Source organism: Cavia porcellus, unplaced genomic scaffold (assembly GCF_034190915.1).
Source record: "Cavia porcellus strain 051 isolate PalLab524CR breed Dunkin Hartley unplaced genomic scaffold, mCavPor4.1 scaffold_63, whole genome shotgun sequence".
NCBI classification, from domain to species: Eukaryota; Metazoa; Chordata; class Mammalia; order Rodentia; family Caviidae; genus Cavia; species Cavia porcellus.
In genome coordinates, this window is record NW_026947546.1 from 1,317,041 (window position 1) to 1,330,080 (window position 13,040).

The window sequence follows — 13,040 nt, forward strand, 5'->3', positions numbered from 1 at the left end:
GATGTTTTTCAGAAACCTAACCTATATTTCCACTGCATGTTCCCTGACCTCCCCATGCTGACCACCCCGCGGTGCTTTTCTCCATCCTATATTGCCACTCACTGCCTATCCTAATTCAGACCCTCCGATTCACACCACCCCGGGATGTTTTTGTCACTCCTACTAGTGAATGTAATGTAACACACACCCATACATTGCGCACCACCCCGTGATGATTTTCTCACTCCTACTAGTGAATGTAATGTAACACACACCCATACAATGCGCACCACCCCGTGATATTTTTCTCACTCCTACAAGTGAATGTAAAGTAACACACACCCATACAATGCGCAACACCCCATGATGTTTTTCTCACTCCTACTAGTGAATGTAATGTAACACACACCCATACAATGGGCACCACCCCGTGATGTTTTTCTCACTCCAACTAGTGAATGTAATGTAACACACACCCATACAATGCGCACCACCCCGCGATGTTTTTCAGAAACCTATCCTACATTGCCACTGCATGTTCCCTGACCTCCCCATGCTGACCACCCCGCGGTGCTTTTCTCCATCCTACATTGCCACTCACAACCTATCCTAATTCAGACTCTCCGATTCACACCACCCCGTGATGTTTTTCTCACTCCTACTAGTGAATGTAACGTAACACACACCCATACAATGCGCACCACCCCGTGATGTTTTTCTCACTCCTACTAGTGAATGTAATGTAACACACACCCATACAATGCGCACCACCCCGCGATGTTTTTCAGAAACCTATCCTACATTGCCACTGCATGTTCCCTGACCTCCCCATGCTGACCTTCCCGCGGTGCTTTTCTCCATCTTACATTGCCACTCACTGCCTATCCTAATTCAGATCCTCCGATTCACACCACCCCGTGATGTTTTTCTCACTCCTACTAGTGAATGTAATGTAACACACACCCATACAATGCGCACCACCCCGTGATGTTTTTCTCACTCCTACTAGTGAATGAAATGTAATACACACCCATACAATGCGCACCACCCCGCGATGTTTTTCAGAAACCTATCCTACATTGCCACTGCATGTTCCATGACCTCCCCATTATGACCACCCCGCGGTGCTTTTCTCCATCCTACATTGCCACTCACTACCTATCCTAATTCAGACCCTCCGATTCACACCACCCCGTGATGTTTTTCTCACTCCTACTAGTGAATGTAATGTAACACACACCCATACAATGCGCACCACCCCGTGATGTTTTTCTCACTCCTACTATTGAATGTAATGTAACACACACCCATACAATGCGCACCAACCCGTGATGTTTTTCTCACTCCTACTAGTGAATCTAATGTAACACACACCCATACAATGCGCACCAACCCTTGACGTTTTTCTCACTCCTACTAGTGAATGTAATGTAACACACACCCATAAAATGCGCACCACCCCGCGATGTTTTTCAGAAACCTATCCTACATTTCCACTGCATGTTCCCTGACCTCCCCATGCTGAGAACCCCGCGGTGCTTTTCTCCATCCTACATTGCCACTCACTGCCTATCCTAATTAGACCCTCCGATTAACACCACCCCGTGATGTTTTTCTCACTCCTACTAGTGAATGAAATGTAACACACACCCATACAATGCGCACCACCCCGTGATGTTTTTCTCACTCCTACTAGTGAATGTAATGTAACACACACCCATACAATGCGCACCACCCCGTGATGTTTTTCTCACTCCTACTAGTGAATGTAATGTAACACACACCCATACAATGCGCACCACCCCATGATGTTTTTCTCACTCGTACTAGTGAATATAAAGTAACACAAACCCATACAATGCGGACCACCCCGTGATGTTTTTCTCACTCCTACTAATGAATGTAATGTAACACACACCCATAAAATGCGCACCACCCCGTGATGTTTTTCTCACTCATACTAGTGAATGTAATGCAACACAGACCCATAGAATGCGCACCACCCCGCGATGTTTTTCAGAAACCTATCCTACATTGCCACTGCATGTTCCCTGACCTACACATGCTCACCACCCCGCTGTGCTTTTCTCCATCCTACATTGCCACTCACTGCCTATCTAATTCAGACCCTCAGATTCACACCACCCCGTGATGTTTTTCTCACTCCTACTAGTGAATCTAATGTAACACACACCCATACAATGCGCACCACAGCGTGATGTTTTTTCACTCCTTCTAGTGAATGTAATGTAACACACACCCATACAATGCGCACCATCCCGTGATGTTTTTCTATCTCCTACTAGCGAATGTAATGTGACACACACCTGTAAAATGAACACCACCCCGTGATGTTTTTCAGAAACCTATCCTACATTGCCACTGCATGTTCCCTGACCTCCCCATACTGACCACCCCGCGGTGCTTTTCTCCATCCTACATTGCCACACACTGCCTAGACTAATTCAGACCCTCCGATTCACACCACCCCATGATGTTTTTCTCACTCCTACTAGTGAATGTAATGTAACACACACCCATACAATGCGCACCATCCCGTGAGGTTTTTCTCACTCCTACTAGTGAATGTAATGTAACACACACCCATACAATGCGCACCACCCCGTGATGTTTTTCTCACTCATACTAGTGAATGTAATGTAACACACACCCATACAATGCGCACAACCCCGTGATGTTTTTCTCACTTCTACTAGTGAATGTAATGTAACACACACCCATACAATGCGCACCACCCTGCGATGTTTTTCAAAAACCTATCCTACATTGCCACTGCATGTTCCCTGACCTCCCCATACTGACCACCCCGCGGTGCTTTTCTCCATCCTACATTGCCACTCACTGCCTATCCTAATTCAGACCCTCCGATTCACACCACCCCGTGATGTTTTTCTCACTCCTACTAGTGAATGTAATGTAACACACACCCATACAATGCGCACCACCCCGTGATGTTTTTCTCACTCCTACTAGTGAATGTAATGTAACACACACCCATACAATGCGCACCACCCCGTGATGTTTTTCTCACTCCTACTAGTGAATGTAATGTAACACACACCCATACAATGCGCACCAACACGCGATGTTTTTCAAAAACCTATCCTACATTCCCACTGCATGTTCCCTGACCTCCCCATGCTGACCACCCCGCGGTGCTTTTCTGCATCCTACATTGCCACTCACTGCCTATCGTAATTCAGACCCTCCAATTCACACCACCCCGTGATGTTTTTCTCACTCCTACTAGTGAATGTAATGTAACACACACCCATACAATGCGCACCACCCCGTGATGTTTTTCTCACTCCTACTAGTGAATGCAATGTAACACACACCCATAAAATGCGCACCACCCCGTGATGTTTTTCTCACTCCTACTAGTGAATGTAATGTAACACACACCCATACAATGCGCACCAACCCGCGATGTTTTTCAGAAACCTATCCTACATTCCCACTGCATGTTCCCTGACCTCCCCATGCTGACCACCCCACGGTGCTTTTCTGCATCCTACATTGCCACTCACTGCCTATCGTAATTCAGACCCTCCAATTCACACCACCCCGTGATGTTTTTCTCACTCCTACTAGTGAATGTAATGTAACACACACCCATACAATGCGCACCACCCCGTGATGTTTTTCTCACTCCTACTAGTGAATGCAATGTAACACACACCCATAAAATGCGCACCACCCCGTGATGTTTTTCTCACTCCTACTAGTGAATGTAATGTAACACACAGCCATACAATGCGCACCACCCCGTGATGTTTTTCTCACTCCTACTAGTGAATTTAATGTAACACACACCCATACAATGCGCACCACCCCGCGATGTTTTTCCGAAACCTATCCTACATTGCCACTGCATGTTACCTGACCTCAACGTGCTGACCACCCCGCGGTGCTTTTCTCCATCCTACATTGCCACTCACTGCCTATCCTAATTCAGACCCTCAGATTCACACCACCCCGTGATGTTTTTCTCACTCCTACTAGTGAATGTAATGTAACACACACCCATACAATGCGCACCACCCCATGATGTTTTTCTCACTCCTACTAGTGAATGTAATGTAACACACACCCATACAATGCGCACCACCCCGTGATGTTTTTCTCACTCCTACTAGCGAATGTAATGTAACAAACACCTATACAATGCGCACCACCCCGTGATGTTTTTCTCACTCCTACTAGTGAATGTAATGTAACACACTCCCATACAATGCGCACCACCCCGCGATGTTTTTCAGAAACCTAACCTACATTTCCACTGCATGTTACCTGACCTCCCCATGCTGACCACCCCGCGGTGCTTTTCTCCATCCTACATTGCCACTCACTGCCTATCCTAATATAGACCCTCCGATTCACACCACCCCGTGATGTTTTTCTCACTCCTCCTAGTGAATGTAATGTAACACACACCCATACAATGCGCACCACCCCGTGATGTTTTTCTCACTCCTACTAGTGAATGTAATGTAACACACACCCATACAATGCGCACCACCCCGTGATGTTTTTCTCACTCCTAATTGTGAATGTAATGTAACACACACCCATACAATGCGCACCACCCCGTGATGTTTTTCTCACTCATACTCGTGAATGTAATGTAACACAGACCCATAGAATGCGCACCACCCCGCAATGTTTTTCAGAAACCTATCCTACATTGCCACTGCATGTTCCCTGACCTCCCCATACTGACCACCCCGCGGTGCTTTTCTCCATCCTACATTGCCACTCACTGCCTATCCTAATTCAGACCCTCCGATTCACACCACCCCGTGATGTTTTTCTCACTCCTACTAGTGAATGTAATGTAACACACACCCATACAATGCGCACCACCCCGTGATGTTTTTCTCACTCCTACTAGTGAATGTAATGTAACACACACCCATACAATGCGCACCACCTTGTGATGTTTTTCTCACTCCTACTAGTGAATGTAATGTAACACACACCCATACAATGCGCACCAACCCGCGATGTTTTTCAGAAACCTATCCTACATTCCCACTGCATGTTCCCTGACCTCCCCATGCTGACCACCCCACGGTGCTTTTCTGCATCCTACATTGCCACTCACTGCCTATCGTAATTCAGACCCTCCAATTCACACCACCCCGTGATGTTTTTCTCACTCCTACTAGTGAATGTAATGTAACACACACCCATACATTGCGCACCACCCCGTGATGTTTTTGTCACTCCTACTAGTGAATGTAATGTAACACACACCCATACAATGCGCACCACCCCGTGATGTTTTTCTCACTCCTACTAGTGAATGCAATGTAACACACACCCATAAAATGCGCACCACCCCGTGATGTTTTTCTCACTCCTACTAGTGAATGTAATGTAACACACAGCCATACAATGCGCACCACCCCGTGATGTTTTTCTCACTCCTACTAGTGAATGTAATGTAACACACACCCATACAATGCGCACCACCCCGCGATGTTTTTCCGAAACCTATCCTACATTGCCACTGCATGTTACCTGACCTCAACGTGCTGACCACCCCGCGGTGCTTTTCTCCTTCCTACATTGCCACTCACTGCCTATCCTAATTCAGACCCTCAGATTCACACCACCCCGTGATGTTTTTCTCACTCCACCTGGTGAATGTAATGTAACACACACCCATACAATGCGCACCACCCCGCGATATTTTTCAGAAACCTATCCTACATTGCCACTGCATGTTCCCTGACCTCCCCATACTGACCACCCCGCGGTGCTTTTCTCCATCCTACATTGCCACTCACTGCCTATCCTAATTCAGACCCTCCGATTCACACCACCCCGTGATGTTTTTCTCACTCCTACTAGTGAATGTAATGTAACACACACCCATACAATGCGTACCACCCCGTGAAGTTTTTCTCACTCCCACTAGTGAATGTAATGTAACACACACCCATACAATGCGCACCACCCCGCGATGTTTTTCAGAAACCTATCCTACATTGCCACTGCATGTTACCTGACCTCAACGTGCTGACCACCCCGCGGTGCTTTTCTCCATCCTACATTGCCACTCACTGCCTATCCTAATTCAGACCATCAGATTCAAACCACCCCGTGATGTTTTTCTCACTCCACCTGGTGAATGTAATGTAACACACACCCATACAATGCGCACCACCCCGCGATGTTTTTCAGAAACCTATCCTACATTGCCACTGCATGTTCCCTGACCTCCCCATACTGACCACCCCGCGGTGCTTTTCTCCATCCTACATTGCCACTCACTGCCTATCCTAATTCAGACGCTCCAATTCACACCACCCCGTGATGTTTTTCTCACTCCTACTAGTGAATGTAATGTAACACACACCCATACAATGCGCACCACCCCATGATGTTTTTCTCACTCCTACTAGTGAATGTAATGTAACACACACCCATACAATGCGCACCACCCCGTGATGTTTTTCTCACTCCTACTAGCGAATGTAATGTAACAAACACCTATACAATGCGCACCACCCCGTGATGTTTTTCTCACTCCTACTAGTGAATGTAATGTAACACACTCCCATACAATGCGCACCACCCCGCGATGTTTTTCAGAAACCTAACCTACATTTCCACTGCATGTTCCCTGACCTCCCCATGCTGACCACCCCGCGGTGCTTTTCTCCATCCTACATTGCCACTCACTGCCTATCCTAATATAGACCCTCCGATTCACACCACCCCGTGATGTTTTTCTCACTCCTCCTAGTGAATGTAATGTAACACACACCCATACAATGCGCACCACCCCGTGATGTTTTTCTCACTCATACTCGTGAATGTAATGTAACACAGACCCATAGAATGCGCACCACCCCGCGATGTTTTTCAGAAACCTATCCTACATTGCCACTGCATGTTCCCTGACCTCCCCATACTGACCACCCCGCGGTGCTTTTCTCCATCCTACATTGCCACTCACTGCCTATCCTAATTCAGACCCTCCGATTCACACCACCCCGTGATGTTTTTCTCACTCCTACTAGTGAATGTAATGTAACACACACCCATACAATGCGTACCACCCCGTGAGGTTTTTCTCACTCCTACTAGTGAATGTAATGTAACACACACCCATACAATGCGCACCACCCCGCGATGTTTTTCAGAAACCTATCCTACATTGCCACTGCATGTTCCCTGACCTACACATGCTGACCACCCCGCTGTGCTTTTCTCCATCCTACAATGCCACTCACTGCCTATCTAATTCAGACCCTGAGATTCACACCACCCCGTGATGTTTTTCTCACTCCTACTAGTTAATCTAATGTAACACACACCCATAAAATGCGCACCACACCGTGATGTTTTTCTCACTCCTAATTGTGAATCTAATGTAACACACACCCATACAATGCGCACCACCCCGTAATGTTTTTCTAACTCCTACTAGCGAATGTAATGTAACACACACCAATACAATGCGCACCACCCCGTGATGTTTTTCTCACTCCTACTAGTGAATGTAATGTAACACACACCCATACAATGCGCACCACCCCGCTATGTTTTTCAGAAACCTAACCTACATTTCCACTGCATGTTCCCTGACCTCCCCATGCTGACCACCCCGCGGTGCTTTTCTCTATCCTACATTGCCACTCACTGCATATCCTAATTCAGATCCTCCGATTCACACCACCCCGTTATGTTTTTCTCACTCCTACTAGTGAATGTAATGTAAGACACACCCATACAATGCGCACCACCCCGTGATGTTTTTCTCCCTCCTACTAGTGAATGTAATGTAACACACACCCATACAATGCGCAACACCCCGTGATGTTTTTCTCACTCCTACTAGTGAACGCAATGTAACACACACCCATAAAATGCGCACCACCCCGTGATGTTTTTCTCACTCCTACTAGTGAATGTAATGTAACACACACCCATACAATGCGCACCACCCCGTGATGTTTTTCTCACTCCTACTAGTGAATGTAATGTAACACACACCCATACAATGCACACCACCCCGCGATGTTTTTCAGAAACCTATCCTACATTGCCACTGCATGTTACCTGACCTCCACATGCTGACCACCCCGCGGTGCTTTTCTCCATCCTACATTGCCACTCACTGCCTATCCTAATTCAGACCCTCAGATTCACACCACCCCGTGATGTTTTTCTCACTCCTCCTGGTGAATGTAATGTAACACACACCCATACAATGCGTACCACCCCGTGATGTTTTTCTCACTCCTACTAGTGAATGTAATGTAACACACACCCATACAATGCACACCACCCCGTGATGTTTTTCTCACTCCTACTAGTGAATGTAATGTAACACACACCCATAAAATGCGCACCACCCCGCGATGTTTTTCAGAAACCTATCCTACATTGCCACTGCATGTTCCCTGACCTACAAATGCTTACCACCCCGCTGTGCTTTTCTCCATCCTACATTGCCACTCACTGCCTATCTAATTCAGACCCTCAGATTCACACCACCCCGTGATGTTTTTCTCGCTCCTACTAGTGAATCTAATGTAACACACACCCATACAATGCGCACCACACCGTGATGTTTTTCTAACTCCTACTAGTGAATGTAATGTAACACACACCCATACAATGCGCACCACCCCGTGATGTTTTTCTAACTCCTACTACCGAATGTAATGTAACACACACCTATACAATGCCCACCACCCCGTGATGTTTTTCTCACTCCTACTAGTGAATGTAATGTAACACACACCCATACAATGCGCACCACCCCGCGATGTTTTTCAGAAACCTATCCTACATTGCCACTGCATGTTCCCTGACCTTGCCATACTGACCAGCCCGCGGTGCTTTTCTCCATCCTACATTGCCACTCACTGCCTATCCTAATTCAGACCCTCCGATTCACACCACCCCGTGATGTTTTTCTCACTCCTACTAGTGAATGTAAGGTAACACACACCCATACAATGCGCACCACCCCGTGATGTTTTTCTCACTCCTACTAGTGAATGTAATGTAACACACACCCATACAATGCGTACCACCCCGTGATGTTTTTCTCACTCCTACTAGTGAATGTAATGTAAAACACACCCATACAATGCGCACCACACCGTGATGTTTTTCTCACTCCAACTAGTGAATGTAATGTACACACACCCATACAATGCGCACCACCCCGAAATGTTTTTCAGAAACCTATCCTACATTGCCACTGCATGTTTGCTGACCTACACATGCTGACCACCCCGCTGTGCTTTTCTCCATCCTACATTGCCACTCACTGCCTATCTAATTCAGACCCTCAGATTCACACCACCCCGTGATGTTTTTCTCCCTCCTACTAGTGAATGTAATGTAACACACACCCATACAATGCGCAACACCCCGTGATGTTTTTCTCACTCCTACTAGTGAACGCAATGTAACACACACCCATAAAATGCGCACCACCCCGTGATGTTTTTCTCACTCCTACTAGTGAATGTAATGTAACACACACCCATACAATGCGCACCACCCCGTGATGTTTTTCTCACTCCTACTAGTGAATGTAATGTAACACACACCCATACAATGCACACCACCCCGCGATGTTTTTCAGAAACCTATCCTACATTGCCACTGCATGTTACCTGACCTCCACATGCTGACCACCCCGCGGTGCTTTTCTCCATCCTACATTGCCACTCACTGCCTATCCTAATTCAGACCCTCAGATTCACACCACCCCGTGATGTTTTTCTCACTCCTCCTGGTGAATGTAATGTAACACACACCCATACAATGCGTACCACCCCGTGATGTTTTTCTCACTCCTACTAGTGAATGTAATGTAACACACACCCATACAATGCACACCACCCCGTGATGTTTTTCTCACTCCTACTAGTGAATGTAATGTAACACACACCCATAAAATGCGCACCACCCCGCGATGTTTTTCAGAAACCTATCCTACATTGCCACTGCATGTTCCCTGACCTACAAATGCTTACCACCCCGCTGTGCTTTTCTCCATCCTACATTGCCACTCACTGCCTATCTAATTCAGACCCTCAGATTCACACCACCCCGTGATGTTTTTCTCACTCCTACTAGTGAATCTAATGTAACACACACCCATACAATGCGCACCACACCGTGATGTTTTTCTAACTCCTACTAGTGAATGTAATGTAACACACACCCATACAATGCGCACCACCCCGTGATGTTTTTCTAACTCCAACTACCGAATGTAATGTAACACACACCTATACAATGCCCACCACCCCGTGATGTTTTTCTCACTCCTACTAGTGAATGTAATGTAACACACACCCATACAATGCGCACCACCCCGCGATGTTTTTCAGAAACCTATCCTACATTGCCACTGCATGTTCCCTGACCTTGCCATACTGACCAGCCCGCGGTGCTTTTCTCCATCCTACATTGCCACTCACTGCCTATCCTAATTCAGACCCTCCGATTCACACCACCCCGTGATGTTTTTCTCACTCCTACTAGTGAATGTAAGGTAACACACACCCATACAATGCGCACCACCCCGTGATGTTTTTCTCACTCCTACTAGTGAATGTAATGTAACACACACCCATACAATGCGTACCACCCCGTGATGTTTTTCTCACTCCTACTAGTGAATGTAATGTAAAACACACCCATACAATGCGCACCACACCGTGATGTTTTTCTCACTCCAACTAGTGAATGTAATGTACACACCCCCATACAATGCGCACCACCCCGAGATGTTTTTCAGAAACCTATCCTACATTGCCACTGCATGTTTGCTGACCTACACATGCTGACCACCCCGCTGTGCTTTTCTCCATCCTACATTGCCACTCACTGCCTATCTAATTCAGACCCTCAGATTCACACCACCCCGTGATGTTTTTCTCACTCCTACTAGTGAATCTAATGTAACACACACCCATACAATGCGCACCACACCGTGATGTTTTTCTCACTCCTACTAGTGAATGTAATGTAACACACACCCATACAATGCGCACCACCCCGTGATGTTTTTCTCACTCCTACTAGTGAATGTAATGGAACACACACCCATACAATGCGCACCAACCCGTGATGTTTTTCTCACTCCTACTAGTGAATGTAATGTAACACACACCCATACAATGCGCACCACCCCGTGATGTTTTTCTCACTCCTACTAGTGAATGTCATGTAACACACACCCATTCAATGCGCACCACCCCGTGATGTTTTTCTCACTCCTACTAGTGAATGTAATGTAACACACACCCATATAATGCGCACCACCCCGCGATGTTTTTCAGAAACCTATCCTACATTGCCACTGCATGTTACCTGACCTCCCCATGCTGACCACCCCGCGGTGCTTTTCTCCATCCTACATTGCCACTCACTGCCTATCCTAATTCAGACCCTCAGATTCACACCACCCCGTGATGTTTTTCTCACTCCTCCTGGTGAATGTAATGTAACACACACCCATACAATGCGCACCACCCCGCGATGTTTTTCAGAAACCTATCCTACATTGCCACTGCATGTTCCCTGACCTCCCCATACTGACCACCCCGCGGTGCTTTTCTCCATCCTACATTGCCACTCACTGCCTATCCTAATTCAGACCCTCCGATTCACACCACCCCGTGATGTTTTTCTCACTCCTACTAGTGAATGTTATGTAACACACACCCATACAATGCGCACCACCCCGTGATGTTTTTCTCACTCCTACTAGTGAATGTAATGTAACACACACCCATACAATGCGCACCACCCCATGATGTTTTTCTCACTCCTACTAGTGAATGTAATGTAACACACACCCATACAATGCGCACCACCCCGCGAAGTTTTTCTCACTCCTACTAGTGAATGTAGTGTTACACACACCCATACAATGGGTACCACCCCGTGATGTTTTTCTCACTCCTACTAGTGAGTGTAATGTAACACACACCCATACAATGCGCAAAACCCACGATGTTTTTCAGAAACCTATCCTACATTGCCACTGCATGTTCCCTGACCTCCCCATGATGACCAGCCCGCCGTGCTTTTCTCCATCCTACATTGCCACTCAGTGCGTATCCTAATTCAGACCCTCCGATTCACACCACCCCGTGATTTTTTTGTCACTCCTACTAGTGAATGTAATGTAACACACACCCATACAATGAGCACCACACCGTGATGTTTTTCTCACTCCTAGTAGTGAATGTAATGTAACACACACCCATACAATGCGCACCACCCCGTGATGTTTTTCTCACTCCTACTAGTGAATGAAATGTAACACACACCCATACAATGCGCACCACCCCGCGATGTTTTTCAGAAACCTAACCTACATTGCCACTGCATGTTCCCTGACTTCCCCATGCTGACCACCCCGCGGTGCTTTTCTCCATCCTACATTGCCACTCACTGCATATCCTAATTCCGACCTTCCGATTCACACCACCCCGTGATGTTTTTCTCACTCCTACTAGTGAATGTAATGTAACACACACCCATACAATGCGCACCACCCCGTGATGTTTTTCTCACTCCTACTAGTGAATGTAATATAACACACACCAATACAATGCGCACCACCCCGTGATGTTTTTCTCACTCCTACTAGTGAATGTAATGTAACACACACCCATACAATGCGCACCACCCCGCGATGTTTTTCAGAAACCTATCCTACATTGCCACTGCATGTTACCTGACCTCCCCATGCTGACCACCCCGCGGTGCTTTTCTCCATCCTACATTGCCACTCACTGCCTATCCTAATTCAGACCCTCAGATTCACACCACCCCGTGATGTTTTTCTCACTCCTACTAGTGAATGTAATGTAACACACACCCATACAATGCGCACCACCCCATGATGTTTTTCTCACTCCTACTAGTGAATGTAATGTAACACACACCCATACAATGCGCACCACCCCGCGAAGTTTTTCTCACTCGTACTAGTGAATGTAATGTAACACACACCCATACAATGGGCACCACCCCGTGATGTT